Below are 16,838 nucleotides of genomic sequence, written 5' to 3'. Positions count from 1 at the left end.
GTATAGCTATAGCAAAAAATTCCTAACACATTTTTTTTTTTTAAGAAAGCCAGGATATATAAAAAGATAACACTGCTCCTTGGAAAAAAAAAACCTCATAGGAAGTAGCATGAAATTGTTTTCAGCTTCACAGTTATCTTGTTTGTTTTGCTAATCCTCACAAAGATTAATAAAGGATGATGAGACAACAGCAAACTGTAAGCACAGGAAGCGACTATTGCCTAAAGCATCTGGATATGATTATGTAAACACAGTGTAATAAGAAAGCTGAGAGATTTAACTTTCGAAATCTCTTTTATTCCCTCCTAAAAAATGCACCCTCTCAGAATATTTACCTTATTCCCCAAGTATCCTGCAAGTTGTTAAAGCACTGCAATTTTCACTGCAAGTTCCTTGCTACCCTAGATTTGATCTTCTATCCAAACTTTTCCCAGCATGTATTCTGGTATCTGACCCTTTAATTTGAGAGAGGTAATTATAATTTGAAGGGGATGTTTTGTATCTAACTGATACTGATACTACTTTCCTTGTACCTGCTGGTAATCAATTAATATTTTGAACATTTATTACATGGTATGTTTTTTTTCTTTTGTCACTGTTTCAGTGTTTCTTTAAGAGCAAGAAGTTGAACATTATTCACAGTAAGCCAGGCTAATCAGCCCCGTTGACAACTGTGCCACTCAGTAAAATTTCCAAGAGATAAACCTTTAAGGATACTGTTCTATCATATATAAATGTTCTTAGCTTTTTTCCTCCCTCTGCAATTCCATTTTGTACAGAGTGCTAGCTGTACCGGTTAATTCTTTTTAGCCCTTTTGTTCCAAGCAAGGACTACAGATTTATTAATGAATCACCTTAAATCTGTATTTTGTATAAAATATATACTTAACTCATTTTGACCTCTTTGTGGTTCTCTCTCCATAGATAATCATTACAGAGCTCATCCACATAAGGCTCCTAGGATATTCTGTGATGCTACTATCTGGCGACGGTTGCAGAGACAACTGATAATGTCTAAATTTGATCCTTTGCTCCCATCATGTGATTTAGGTAAACAGAGGTAATAGGAAGAGTTTTGCATGTCCTAAAGACGACCCACAAACCCCAGCATGCTGAAGGAGGTTGTCCAGAACAAGTTAAGAGGAACCCTTACTCATCCTCATCCTGTGGCATGCAGTCACTGGAGCCAGGGGTGCATCTGGCATGTGTGTGTAACTCGGCAAGCCTTACATCTTTCAGGCTTGACTTTAGACAAATTCTTAAACAGCCATAGAAATGGTGCTATTCTTTATGGTTTTTATAGCAATCTACTGGTTTGGAAAGGTTCCATAGGTCAAGACAGTGCCATGCCCAGGTCATACACAGCACAGGCTCATCCTCAGCCTTCTTTTGAAGCCAAGCCACTGGGAAACCCCAAATGCAAGAGGCATGGGGAAAGATGCAGAGGAAGACCAACAGCTCAGTTACTTGGGCACTTCATAAAAGCAAGAGAAATACGCCTGTCATTCTGTCATTTTGTACCCATTTAATAATGTAGAATGACTGCAGAGTCCAGAAGAGAGAAGGAGGTGGACTGGTTACTGTCTGGCACTTTTATAGCATTCCCTGTAATGCACAGAAAATCCTGCTTAGTCTGAGAAGCTCTTGGCAGAACATAGTCATTGCAGAGGCCTTTTCAATGAAGTTGGGTCTCAGCTCTACTAAGCATATGCACAAGGAGAATGGTGGTAGGAGGCTAATGATTTGGTCATGCAGGTTTGTTTCATGGGGCCACAAAAAATATTTCTCAAGTGGCAGAACAAAAACCCCTGACTCTTTTCCTCTAGCTTTTGCTGTTTAAGCACAGGGCTGAAAGACCTTACCAATGGCACACATGAGGCCAAACACAGATTCCATTGTCCTTCCCCTCCCCCATCCCCACCCCCCAACACCATTTTAGCTGAAATGTTTCAAAAGCAAACACATGAAAAGAGGTTGAGACAGATGTCTGGCGAGGGTATTTTCAATTCAGTTGGTTGGAGTCTGATAAGGTTATAAACAACAAAAAATGTTCCTCTTGCCTAACACAGTTAGTCAACCTTAACAACAGACAGTAGACCAGTCAACTACCTTTGCTTGTAATTGTAATAAGGAACTACTGAATGCCAGACTATTACAGTTTTGCCCATAATATTAAGTTATAAGAGATAATTACAGGTATCAAGATGGGCAGCTGTTTCCCTGAAATAATATTGTCCTCTCATTATTTTTCATTTAGATAAGACACCAAAAATGTTAAAAATGAGTAGTCATTCATTACATAAAGCAGCAGCTGAGCGGTAGGTGGAGGAATAGTTGTTTGTTCTTATTCCTAAGCAAACACACATAGAGTTTCATTTTTAAAATTCATTTTATTTTAATGGCAAAAAAGTGATCTCTAATGACAGAGTTTTGACTGGTAAATCTTCTTTGCAGTTTTTCCTGTTTAATCTCTGAAAGTTGATGTAGCTCATTCCAATTGCCCACAGCATCAACTTTATACTCTTGAAAGAACTTGCTCTCTTTTTAGTTTTCCCTTAATGTTTTGAGCCCTTACCAGAAATGGTAATCTTCTGAAGGTGTTGGCAGGAGCCATGAAATTCGCCAAAAAAGCTCATGTCTAACCAAGTATCCCATTATCAGGACCACCCAAGAGATCCAGGTTTGTCACAGACACAGTATATTCCTTTTTATGTTTTTCTAGGATTAGAAAGAAAAGAGAATTTGGGGTGTTGGTTAGTCAGGTTAGGAAAAAGTTATGAAGTGCATTCTACCTAAATAACACAGTCTTTTAGCTGTTTTGGAGCAAATACATTCAGGTCCATTTGTTTATTACAGCCAGTCTGTTTATCAGGGTTATTTGATTTCACACCACCAACCTGGTGCCGCATCTCACATATTGCATTGAGGAACTTCCCTTGGTAATTTGTGACCAGCGTTTGCCTAAACTCCCCTCTCTCTGCAGGCAGGCACTGGGTCCTATGTGAGATGGAAACCCCACAGGAGCTGCAAGGTGCTACTGCGCCTCTCTGTTATAAACTTTCCCCCTGACCACAGATTTCTGAGCTGAAGCCTCAATTACTGTGACGCACTGCCAGGGATGAGCCATGGAGGTGCATAGGTGTTACTCCACAGTGGGGTGGAAAGGGCAGAGCATTCACCATGAACTGGTCTGGGGATGTCTGCTCTGTCCTGCAGTAAGAGCCCAACAATCAGGTGTGAGTGTCAGCTTCACTCTTTACTTCTCTTTTTTCAGGGAAATGAAAGCCCAGAATGGGGTTGGCTGTGGAAATTCTGAAGCATTGTGATTGTTTCAGCACAGGTTGGGAGTTGCTGCTTTAGCACTTATTGAAAAAACAGTGGTTTGCATCACAAGAGCAGGATGAGACATAATAATACTTGAGCTAAGTCACCGCCACTTCCCAGCACGGTTCAAGGTGATGACTAGTCCCAGAGTAGCTGGCATCCCACTATAGGAAAGATCACTTCTTTCACTGTCTCATACAGTAGTGATTATAATCTGTCAGATCAATCTTTCCTTTCCTGGAGCTGAAATCTCTGTGACTGACAGAAGATCATATTTGGAGGCTCCACAGTTCTGAAATTGGCTTATTCTGGAAATCTGCCAGTGTCACAGCCTGGCAAAGCAGAGGGATCAGAATTACACTTGGCTATTCAGTCAGTGTTGCGAACAGTTTCATCACTGCTGCAGGATGTTGTAAGCTTAAGGGACAGCTCTTTATTTTAGTCTTAGGATCATTTCCATTAATTTCCACATTCCTAAAACCTGGAAAAAATATACACTTCTCAAGTCTATTGCACTTTGAAAGCATAAAATTTCTCTGTTCAATATTTCTTTGTCCATCTTAGCTGAGGAAGTCAGGAAAATACGTAATGTGAAAGGCCTGTAAATAGCAGACTGGGGACCCACATTGAAAGATTAGATGACAATGGTTATTCATTCATGCTTTGTAAGACAGAAAGAAAATGACTTTATGTTCATTTCCTCCCCACACCTTCACCCTTTTCTAAAGGTAACAGAAAGGATTCCTATAGTACACAAGTTATTTTAAGCTCTTGAACAACTTACAGATCTAACATCTTTTTCCATGTACATAAATAACCCCACCTGTTGAAGTATCATATAAATGTGATCATTAAAATAGATGTAAGTAAAAAATAGCAGTATACTACATTTCAATCTAAAAATTATTCTAGGAACAAAGCACAGATATGAGACACAGGCTTTTCCTATTTCAAAAAGATAAAAGGGATTCTCCAGTATGAGGTGTTTTTTTCCAGTGTCAAAAGCCTATTATACACTCATCAACATTTTAAAAGTTACTGAAAACTGAAAAAATAGAAATTTTCCTTGGTCAAGCTGTTGAAGTTCACAGACAATGTTATGTCACCACACACAGTAGGGGTTGCCAAAGTGGTGCCACAGATGCATCAAATTTGTCTCAGTTTCACAAATTCCTCTGTCCTTTTTTTACTGTTGCATCTGAAACAACCACAGTTCGCCAGCAGTTAATGAAGTGATTTCCCTCCATTTTTCAATAGAGATCTGAGACACAAACTGAGAAGGCCCACAGATACTTTGTGATAAAGAAGGCACAAGACACAAGGACGACACAATACCTGCTCCAAACTGTTTCCAGGCTGATCCTAAGTACAATGGAACAGCCATACTTCAGATAAGAAAGAGATCTGAGACCAAACTTCCTGCAAATTTTTCCTAGTGAACTAAAAAGCCACAGTGTGAAGGTAGTTATTTTTAAAGTGGTATTTTGGCTTCTTTGTTTGGTGGTCATATCACATTTTCAGCACCTAGAAATCCTCCGCTTATGACAGTGTCTGAATGAAATGTTGTTACTGACGTAACAATTATCTCCTCACCCTGTAGCTTTCAAGTTATGACTTAATGTTGAGAAAACTGTGGGCTAAGTGAGTGAAATAACTTCAATACCTTCAAAGGATGTGGTTAGAACAGTCTGTAGGGGTGGGAAGAGAGTTTTCCTTTGCAGTTGGTAGAGTGGCAACAACAGAGTGGCTTTTCAATTGCTTCTGTATTGCAGCTTAGGGCTTTTAGCCCCTGTCTGCTGCACCCACACACGATCTGGTGCAGTCACTTAAAAAGCATATAGCAACCTCTCAGCTCAAGGAGTCCTTTCAAAGCAAGCTTCAGTCACCCAAGGGGCCAGCAATCTGCAGAGGCTGCTTTTTCTATCCCTGAGATAGAGAATCACATTGGCTCTGCTGCACTGGGACCACCCTATGCCCATGGTGGAGAAATAGGATTTGCTTTTCATTAATTCTGTTACTATAAAAAATTCCTGTAGGATATTCTGCAGCTAGAGCACTGAATCATTTCTGAAACTTCCTATTCAAATATTTGTTTTATATGGCAATGGTATTAGTAATGTGCAAGTTTTATGCACTGCTATTTCCTCCCACACCCATTGAAAACTAACAAGAGCCAGCCTGTCAAAATAAGAATGTGAATTATAGATCAGCTATAACATGCTTGAAATAGCCAGTGTTCCAGCCTAGGTGATACCATATAACTCTGTTTTCCCTGTGCTTGTAAAATTGCACAGTCTACAATTCACCAAAGAAACCCTATAAATTAAAACCTGAATTTATCCCATTTCATTGGAGATGCTTAAATCAGGTGCTTAAGGTGAATTTTCTCCTATGATTCTATGCAAAGAGACAGAAAACTTCCTTTTAGCTCACCTAGGATTTAACTTGTCCTTAAGGAGGTCCATTGCTCACTACTGACGGAAGCCAAGGTGACTCAAGGATTTCAACTTAGGTGCCTCAATTACATACATCATTTTCAAGGAAAAGAAAAGGAGCCAAGGCTCTCTCTAAAGCTCCAAAAAGCTTGTAGGAAGGCTGAGCTCTCCCTTTTCGGTTTGGTCCTTTTTCATGGACTGCATTCATATGCTGCCTTGGAGGCTGGCTCTGGCATTACTCTGTGCTGCCAGCTGCTCTCAATACCAAGCACCTAGTATGTATATTGTCCTGTGTTCTATATTCAAAACAATCAGGAAACGGAAGCAAGTAATGTGTCTGCAATGTTTGCTCATGTGGGGTAATAAAAATGAAAGCTGACTCTGAGGAGTGGCGGAGAGGCCTTATGCTACAGAGTGATTCGGTAATAAAATGGCAGAGGAAATCCCAAGTTGATAAATGCAAAGCATATCAGAAAAAGGTAAAATACCCCTAACTCATGACCCACCAACAGGCTCCGATCTGGTCTTAATCACTGAGGGAGCACAGAAATCTTGCAGCCATGAACACAGCCATAATCACAGTCACAATCAGCAGTGGTCAGAAAAGCAAGTCAGTATCAATAACTGGTTATGGAAGGTTATGGAGCAGATCTTCCTGAGTTGCCATCACGCAGCATGTACAGGACAATCCGGTGATCAGGCCCAGCCAGCATGGGTTTATGAAAGGCAGGTCCTGCTTGACTAACGTGATCTTCTGTGACAAGGTGACCCACTTAGTGGTTGAGGGAAAGGATGTGGATGTTGTCAACCTGGATCTTAGTAAAGCCTTTGGCACCATTTCCCACAACATTCTCCTGGACAAACTGGCTGCTCATGGCTTCGATGAGTGTAGTCTATGCTGGGTAAAAAACTGGCCAAAGAGTGGTGGTGGATGGAGTTACATCAGCTGGTGACTGGTCACAAGTGGTGTTCCCCAGGGCTCAGTATTGGGGCCAGTTCTGTTTAATAACTTTATCAATGATCTGGACGAGAGAATCGGATGCACTCTCAGTAAGTTTGCAGATGACACCAAGTTGGGGTGGAGTGTTGATCTACTTGAGGGCAGGAAGGCTCTGCAGAGGGATCCGGATAGGCTGCACTGATGGGCCGAGACCAGCTGTATGAGGTTCAACAAGGACAAGTGTCAGGTCCTCCTGCACTTGGGTCACAACAAGCCTGTGCAATGCTACAGGCTTGGGGAAGAGTGGCTGAAAAGCTGCCTGTCAGAAAAGGGCCTGGAGGTCCTCAACCAGTCACCCCAAGTCCCTGAGGTCTCTCTTGAGTGCCCTCAGACTTCTTGTTGTGTGGACTTCATCACTGCCCACTTGGAAGACCAGTAATGGATAGTGAACAGAGGGCCGTGCCAGACAAGGTTGCTGTCTGGTAACATCCCTTACCCAGCCCCCAGGGAGGCAGCAGCCTTCCCTGTGGGTTGGGTATGGTCAGCATAGCAGACCTTCCATTCCTCTCAGAGTGGAGTCACTGGTGACAATCCCCTTTCTTTTCTTCGTAGCAAAGTTGGTCATGATGCATGGGGTTGAACAACTTTCCCCAGGCAACTTCTCCACCTGGATGGGCTTTTGTCCACATCATCATTTTCCTGGCCTCCAGGTTCCAGAGCTGCATACCTATTGTATAGGGGCACCTGGGAAGGTGAAGTAGGCTGGGGGTGATTCACCTGCTGCCCTGACCAGGGACCTGTTTGGTCTCTTCTCCCAAGTAAGAAGCAATAGGACAGGAGAAAATGTCCTCAAGTTGCACCAGGGGAGGTTTAGTTTGGATACTAGGAAAAATTTCTTCCCTGAAAGGGTTGACCAACATTAGACCAGGCTGCCCACGGAGGTAGTTGAGTCACCATCCCTGGAGGTATTTAAAAGACGTATAGATGTGGCACTTAGGGACATGGTTTAGTGGTAGAAATGGCAGTGCTATGTTAATGGTTGGACTTGATAATCTTAAAGGTCTTTTCCAACCTGAGCAATTCTATGATTCTAACTATCAGAAAGAAATATGAAATAAACCAGAAGCCAACAATGTGTCACTATAAATCCATACTGCTTCTGTACACTGAATATTGAGTGGGATTCTAGTTTCCCATCCCAAAGGGTATAGTAGAAGCAGAAATGGGAGAGTGAAATGAGATCTTTATAAAAGGAATTATTAAATAGACTGAGATTCTTCAGCTGGGAAAAGAGATGGGATATAATACAGGGTCTATAAAATCATGAATGGCAGGGAGAAAGTAAGTACAGAATTACTGCTTGCTGTCTCCTCTAACACAGTAACGAGGGGGTATCAAATGAAATTAAGAGGCTTGAATGACACAAGTTCAAACAAAGAGTTACTTTTTCACATCTATAATTAAGTTATGGAATGCCTGGCCACAGGATGCTGCGGTTGCTAAGAGCACATGAGGGCTCAAAAGTGAATCAGAAGAATTCACTAAAGAAAAATCCGCTGATGGATATCAGAAAGGCACTGCTGCTGGTTCAGTGAGCAAATGGGCTCCAAACCACTGGCAGAGGGGCCTGAGAGACTTCTGTGAGGGTGTGTCATTATATGCTTGCACTGTTCTTGTCCTCTCCCATGGACATTTGCTGTTGCCCTGAGTCAGAGAGAAGATAGGGTGCTCGATGGGCCACTGCTCTGACTTTGTATGGTCATGGTTATGTTTTTAGTGTACCTACAGAACTCCTATGCTTGAAGGTGAGAAAAGATCATTCCAGTAAAATCATATATCTTTCTGTCTGGTTGATGTCATCACTTAAGCAAATGGAGGGTAAAAAAATGCTCTTGGAAATCCAAACAGGAAGCACTTTGCAAAGAGGCACAGGCTGGTGCCTGCAGAGCTGCTGGTATTCATGCTCCATGGGACCTGAAAGAGACCTTTGCTACCTGCAGCCTGAGCACAGATGCATAAGGACAATTAAATGATCCGATTCTTTTTTTTTTTTTTTTTTTTTACCTTCTCCAGATTATGGCAGATCTGATGCTTATCATTTGAAAGCTAGGACACACCTGCACAGTAGCAGCACAGTGCTGAGCCAGAATCATGACAGACAGTATCTCTCCCTGGCTAATAAGTTCTGACAAAACCAAGGCCAGCACTCAAGGAAAACTCTCTGGTTTTAGTGCTTTCACGGACTTCAGTGCCAGCAGTGTGGTTACACTGACAGTATAGCATGAACCAAGGCTTTGTTCCAAATAACCCAGAACTGGCTCATCTAACCAGCCTTACCTCTGGGTGTAGAGTGACCTTCCCGATTAGCCTTTTAAAAGCCTTTCACTATATATGGCACTTTCAGTCTTAGCAAGATAAATCTGAAGGGAGAGCAAAGGGATGTCTCATGATGCAAGTACTAAAGCATTCTTGGATTTTCAAGAAAAAATACACAAAACAACTTCCTGACTAAAAAAGAGCTGTATCTGGCATGGGAAACTTCTACATTAGACCTTATCCTGACAGGGAAATATTAATCACAAAAGTTAGTTTGCTTAGGTGGAATTGATGATGACTTGTGTTCTGTGTGCTTTTAAAGTGCATTTTACATGTTTTACATGTAAGCAGGATAAAGTCCTAAACAGTAAGATTTATAACCATTGCCTTAAAAGATCTTGTTCCACAAAGCTGAAAAAAAATTAAGAGATGTATCAGCCAGCCTGGAGGAGAAAATTTAAACCAACAAAAATATGAATAATAATTTACAGCAACTCAGAAAAAAATTGTTAGATCTTCAAGAAGCCACAATTAAGAAAGATGTGCACACCAGCTGAAACCAACATTCTTCTGAGGAGGGACTGGATGATAGTTAATATTTTGCCATTACTTCTGCAGACAAAATAGGGCAACCAGGTAATTATAGGCCTGTCAGTTTGAAGTCTATTCCAGGCAGAGTGATGGAGCTGCTGATAGGAAAGTCAATTAATAAAGTATTAAAACAGTGCAATTTAATTAATGGCAATCAACACAGATTAATGGAAGAAAGATCTTATCAAATTAATGTGCTATTTTTATAAGATTACAAATTTGGTGAATAAAAGCAATTGTGGTAACATTGTATACTTTGACTTTGGATGCATTTGCCATACAGTATTACAAGAGATTCTTACAGAAATCAGAAATAACAGGATGAACACACCTGGCCAACCAACTTGTTCTAAAGCTGGCTAGCACTAGATCTGACAGCCTAATGTAACATGGGGCTATCAGAGAGTCAGTTCTTCAGGGACTGCTTATCAGCCTTGTGTTTACTAATAATGCATTCGGCAATGTGGGAGAAAGCAGTGTCTTCGCTAATAATATTTTTGAATGAACACAAATTTGGAAATGGGCAGAAATGGGCAATGCCTTTTTGGCATTGCTTAAGGAGCAGATGCAAAAGAAATAACAGGTGTTTCACATGTAACCCAACATAAAGGACCTATTTAAGAAGAAACATCTCAGGCTTTACTCATTTAAGAAGAGATCTCCTGTGGGAATCTGAGATTGGAAAATGAACTGGGGGTCCTGGCAGCCAACCAGCTGAACCTCAGAGCCCTCTGAAATCATGTGGCTGAAAGGGCCAGTGCAATCTTTTTCTATGTGCAAAGGATAGCATCGAAGGGGGGTAAGAAGGTTGTATTACTTCTGCATTTGGCATTGGTAAAAGCTGTTGGAATAATGCTGATCATGATGTCAGCAGCTCCAGAAGGATGCTGGCAAATTGGAGGTAGTTCAGAGAAAAACCACAAGAGTATGAATGGAAAAAGAAAAAGCTGTAAAATGGAGTGACTCCACAGGGTAAGTCTATTTAGATTTAGTGTATCAAAGTAAAAGCTAAGGAATAACGTGATTATGCTTTGTAAGTGCTTTCATGTGGAATAGACACTGTCCATTAGGGCAGTTTTGTTCTGTTAGAAAAATATACAAGGAAATCCATGGAAAGCTGAAGGTGCATATTTTCTGTTAGATTAAGGATAGGCAACTACTGCAACCATTTACTATTCATTATGATACAGCTGGGTGTCTTTTCTGTCTAATCCTCCTTAAGTCCTGCTCTTGTTCAACAGGAAGGAATCAGCTCAAGTCGAGGTAAGCTAATGACCCATGTTGAAGAGTCAGAAATGGTGTTAAGATGGTTTACATCATTAACGTCTGTGAATGCAACTGTGTAAATTATATACACAAACATTTTTTTAAGTAAATAAAATAAAGTTATTTCTAAGTGAAGAATGCAATCCAAATTTAGCTAAAGGCAGTTTTTTGTGTAATCAAAAGGTGCTTTGTGAATGATGGGGGTGGTGGTTCTTTCTAGCTCTGCTTTGGGAATCTGCTCATTTTTCAGTGTTACCTAAAAAGATGGCAACACAAGATTGCAAGGAGGTTTTGGAGAACAGCTCCTAGAAGCACATCCAGTTGTTGTGTTTCCATCTCACATTCATCTCCACCAGCATCATGCTGATGGGTGCAACTAAGGCAGCAAAACCTGCCTAAGAGGGATCTGGTTCAGGTTATGTACTTGTATGGAATATAACTTCCAAGGGAATTTATTCTTAAAGTGAAAAGTGTATGTTATACCTCCCTAAAAGAATAGAGACCTTAATGGCAAGTGGCTTCAATCCCAAAAAGTTAGGAATAACCACTCGTAATATTTCATAGCTTCTCTTGCATACAAAGGTTTTCCTGGAATGTGCAAACACAGCACATCTCTTCCTGATCTCCTGATCTTACACCCATGGGTGTGCTTTACTCACCTAGTTCATTACAAAAGAAATAAACCCACCCTTTTCCTTCTCTTAGCAATACTAGTACAACTTAAAATACAGGAAATATAAAAGGCATGCCACTTACATCTGATCAGTGAGGGAGTGCTCTTCCTCAGGTAATTTCATACAGCTAAAAGAGGGGGCTGTTCAGAAAAGAATTCTACCACATAAGATTGATTTCAATTAGTGAGGGATAACATTGATATGGATATACATAACGCAACCACTTTTTAGCTTCTGGGAATGGTGCCATCTGTGAATAATGAGAGCTAGTGGTAACAGAAAATATAAGGTCTGACTAGGGTAGCTAACAGCCCACAGTCTTGACAGTCTGATTTGGAGGGCAGTGTTGTGATTTAGAAGGTCAATTTGCTTTTGCTTATGCTACCTGAGACCCATCAGCAACGCATCCAATGTACAGATGGAGATCTCTAAACTACCAGGAATGGCTAGGCTGGGAACATACCATAGTCATAGCCACAGCCTAAAATGTGGATATGTAATACTATCACTTTGGAAAAATTTACTACGTTACTGGGATTCAGAACCAGAGATGAAGATCCCTGATTCTTGACCCAAAGACTGCTTTGTCTCCTAGGCAGAACACTCTTCCATACACAGAGATTTGTCCTGCAGACAGCTAAGATACTTCCTAGGTCCCAGATGAATAAACATATGAAGGCAAAGCTCACAACACTTCAGTTAACAGCTTTTTTTCTTTACAATTTCTGTACAATATAACAAGAAGACTTTTGCAGAAATGTTGGACCTGCTTCTTTCTACCCTGTTTAACTGGCTTCTGTATGTAAATCACTTTGTGGAGGGCTGGGGGTGTTGGGTTTTTTTGGGGTTTTTTTTGTTTTTGTTTGTTTTTTTGTTGGGTTTTTTGTTTTGGTTTTTTTTGTTGTTGTTTTTTATTTATTGCAGTATAGTCAGTTGTAAATCTTGCAATGAGTTATTGAATAATACTTTTTTTTTTACTTTATTTTTTTGGTGTGTGTTGTTCTTTGAGTGAAGAATTAAGCCTAAGGCTTGATTCTGACTATAGATATGGTACATAGGTATTTATCCTTACATACTTTGTTGTATCCCTATTACACATGCATTTAATCACCACATATGCAGTTCATGCAAATGGGTACGTTTCCTGTCAAGTTACCTCTTGAAAGCAGCTCAGTTAATAAAAAAAAGGACTTACAGACCAAAAGCCAAAATCACATCTCTTTTTAAAGACATGTCTCCACGTCTTTGAATTGCCCTTTTTGATGTATGGAGAAAACACTTGCCCTTTAGCATCCCATGATTTATCATTTTGCTTAGCCTTCCTTATTAACATACTAAAGTTCTAGTGTAAATGATTACAAAAAAACTATTAAAAAATAGAAAAACATATCCAAGTTGTCATGGGAATTCAGCCTTGACAACTGGTGGAATGGTACTTGCAAGCATATTTTGAGCGAGCTACTTGGATTAATTTTGCTGGAACAAGACTGTCGTCTCAATATGACAGTTCTCAACACCTAATAGTTGTTTAATGTTCCCAGTAGGCTCAGCCCTGCGCTTTGTAAATCAGCAAAAAATAAAATGAAGTTCTTTATTTTACTACTTCAAAAATTATTATCCTTTTTGTTCTAGCTTGTGTTTGTACGCCGATAATATATTTTCTGTAAAGGGACAAAGAGCAGACTGACCTGGAAAAGGAAGTCTTTCTTATGTAGAGCTGTCTTTGATCACTCGCAAGACTTGTGCTCTGATCTACGCTCATTGACATCAATAGAAGAAAGACTGCTATTGGCTTGGAGGGGGGGGTTGGCTCCTGTCCACGCAGAGTCCATATTCACCAAAGCTGAAAGATAAAACATACCGAAATTCAGAGTTACAGAAAAGATGCTTTTCTTTGCACAAGGTTAGATTTATAACACACTATTCACTTTATATTTTTCCTTACTCTCTGACACAGGAAACTCCAATTTCTACATCCTATTGTTGCTGTTTACTGGCAGATAAACCCTAGACAGAGAAAAGGGGAGAGTTTTGTGGGTACTTTCTATAGCATGAAAATAGAAGGCCTCCTTCATAGACTCTCCTGGGACACTGAAGAATAGGAAAAAGGAAAATAAGGCTCCAGGGAAACTGCCCCCCCTACCCCACCCCCAGCTGCATTTCCTGCAGGAAGAGCCATTCCAGAGAGGGAACTCAGCACTATAGTAATGAACACAGTAATCAAAGTGGATAATTGCAGAGTCTGTTTAAAAGATAAAGAAACTTCTAATGGGATTGTCTCTCTTAGTGACAGTTTCCAGACAAGGTAAATCAGCACAATGAAGTCCAGAGATGAAAACTCAGTCAGTGAACAGTCCTAAAAGGAATCCTCCCCAGCTCGGTTGGGGGAAGGAAGGCAACCTTTATTCTGACTTGTATTGGTGTCTTCAGGAAGGTCATGGGAGATGATGATAGTTTTGTTGTATGCCATTCTGCTGGCTGTTTCTTTGGTACCAATGATTCAGTAACTGGTTTATATTACATATTCAAAAACATTATCTCATTCAATTGAATGAGAAAATATAATGAAACAATATTTGCACTACCAACACAGTTCATTTCAAACAAGAGTCTCCAAATACTGTGAACATGACATTTAGGCTTGGATCAGCCAGTGGCATCCCTTTAGCTCACACATTCTGGGCCAACGTTTTTCAAGTCAGGCATCTCTTTCTCATTTTGTTAATGCCTCCTACATAAGTACCACAACTATGCAAAGCAGGCAGCAGTCAGAAAAAACTTCATTGCCGACTTGATCTTCAGACTTCGATCTGACTTGTAGGATCTGATTCCTGTTCACATCTCATCTGTTATATGTTGAACTTGCTTTACAATTTCAGCTGACCAATGGAGACTTGGGTCAATAAAAACAGGCACAGGATTATGTACACCTATTGTGTCTATGACGGATATAAAGATTTGCTCATTCAGAGTTTATTCCTGTAATGTCATACTAAAATGGCAATATTTTCATTGACATATCTGAGAGTAGAAGCAATGTTTACAAAGTGTTGGTTTGGGGAAATACGGCATATAAAAGGGAAGTAAAATTATTAAAAATATACTGGAAAAGCAAAATTTATCTCATGGATAGATAAAAGTGTCATTCCCACTACATGTACCCTTCCATGCCTCTTAGGGCAGAATTAATCCAGAAACCAAAACTTAAAAAGTCTTCTTCCCAAACTTGAATATTTAGGGCAAGTGAATCCCATTCTATGCTGAATCACTTCTTTAGATTCTATTAAAAATCAGGAGTTTCTAACCTGAGGCTTAGAATTAGATTTTTCATCTCTTTCTCCTTTCACTCCTTTCTCCTGTTGGGCTTGAAGGCTCTGGATAGCCTTTCCAGAATTACTAGGGGCTGTGGCTCCAGATGATGCTGGGTAACTAAGAAAGTTAAAGAGAACACATAGGTTTAGAGAAAAAAGGTTGATGCAAGAGCCCATGTCTCTCGGGCTTTGTCATAGTCAGAAGGAGTATGCAGGGGAAGAGGAAGGGAGAAATTGTGTAAAAAGCCATCTACTAAGAAAAGAATGTTTGATTTGGATCACAGGATGTGAGACGGGAGAATGTATTGCATAACTTTATGGCTTGTCCTTATTTGCAATGATTCAATATCCGGCAGTGCTCATCCCATTTCTAAAAATGGTATTGAAAAGTTACAGAGTATTCAGAGGTGATGGGAATAAGTGAGGAATGGAAGGAAAACACCTTCTCATTTTATGGCAAATAGCAAAGACCAGGTCTGGAGGTCATCCTACAGGTTGTTGCAGATCACTGATTCTGTGTCTTTCCTCATTACCCATGGGACATTCAGCAGGTCAAATCCCCTCTGTTGCTGAAGGCTCACCTCCATGCCAAACTTAAGATCATGGCAATCCTTTCTTAGTGGAATCCTATCTTACAACTGCATAACAGGGCATGTACAGCTCCCAGTGTGGGGAACGAGATGAGGCAGGTGCAGTACCATGGAGGGAGAACTACCCCTCACCACAGCCATTTCTGAAAACTCCCCTGTCAAGACTAGCTCCCGATGGAAGAATCCCTACAGCCTCTCTGGAGCCCTGTTTAGAGGTATTTTTTCTCTCTACCTGAAAGCAGACACCTGCGGAACAGACTTCTCTATCAGGGTTATTTGAATATTAGCATGGTAATTTCTCCCTACCCCTTGAAAACAAGCATCATTCAAGCCTGCAGGTCCTTACACTGAAACAACTCCTCTCCCATTTCTGACCCTCCCCTGTGCTGATGTGGGGAAAGGGGAGCCAAAATACAGCCAGCCCCATGGCAGCATGGCATCACCCTCAAAAGGCTGCAGCTCGGGGCCACAGCCCTGCTCTCCCCACCACCCTGTTCTCCTCTTACTGTTGGGTTTTTTTCTGTTTTGTTTTGGTGGTTGTTTTTTTTTTTTTTTTAGGGGGTGGGTACTGTTTTGGGTTTGGTTTTTTGGTGGGGTTTTTTTGTGGGTTTTCTTTTTGTCGTTGTTTTAAAGGGATTCACAACCAACACACAGACAAGAACTAGGGAGTAAATGCCAGACTCATTCGGCGTTCAGGGAGCCGCTCATCAAACTTCAATATATGTCCAAACTCCTGTTATTTAAACATTAGGGGAGCGGGTGAAAACAACCTACCAGACCGCAGTGGTGCTGGGCGGGGACAGACCGACCTCATTCATGGCTTTCTCTGTGCAGGGCGAAAAGGTTTACGTCTTCCCTCTGGCCCCCCCATTTTAATTTTGGGATGGATTAAGAGCCTGGAGTCGGGAGAACTCCTCCCACCCGACAGCACCGGGAAGCAACCGCTCTTGCTCCCGTAAGTACGCGGAGACCCGCGCTGCCCGGAAAAAAACGATTTCTTCATTGAGAAAAAAAGCCGGGCCGGCGCCAGCCTGCCACCGCCTGCGCCCACCGTTATGGCTGTTAATATTTATTAATTCGTTATTATATTAAAATTAATTAATTAACATTAGTGACCCCAACCGCACGGGTAATCCCCCCGAGAGGCTGGACCTGCCGGCGCTCAGGCAGCGCGGGGGGAGCCGCAGCCAGCATCGCACCGGTGCGTGGTGGTGTACAGCGGTGCCAGGCTGCGCCCGGAGCCCCCCGGCACAGCTCGGCTCGGCACGGCTCGGCAGGGCTGCGGAAGAACGCCTCACCTTGTTTACCCCGAGCGCGGCTGGCGGCGGGGGGAGGTGGCGGGCGGCCGGGGCGGGGCGGGCGGCCGGGGCGGGGCGCGGCGCGGTGGGCGG

At 41.5% G+C, this 16,838-nt stretch overlaps 1 long non-coding RNA gene across 1 annotated transcript; it reads right to left on the bottom strand.

The window, feature by feature from the left end:
* Positions 1-2,370: 2,370 nt before the first annotated feature.
* LOC114012385 (uncharacterized) lies at positions 2,371-16,759 on the bottom strand. Its single transcript, XR_003554787.2, has 3 exons — positions 16,222-16,759; positions 13,235-13,389; positions 2,371-2,718 (listed from the first exon to the last, which is right to left on the bottom strand). It is a non-coding gene; the product is annotated as an uncharacterized LOC114012385 (long non-coding RNA).
* Positions 16,760-16,838: the final 79 nt, after the last annotated feature.

This window comes from Falco peregrinus, chromosome 7 (genome assembly GCF_023634155.1).
Source record: "Falco peregrinus isolate bFalPer1 chromosome 7, bFalPer1.pri, whole genome shotgun sequence".
NCBI lineage: Eukaryota > Metazoa > Chordata > Aves > Falconiformes > Falconidae > Falco > Falco peregrinus.
The sequence above is the reverse complement of the archived record's forward strand: the minus strand, read 5'-3'. Positions and strand labels throughout refer to the sequence as shown.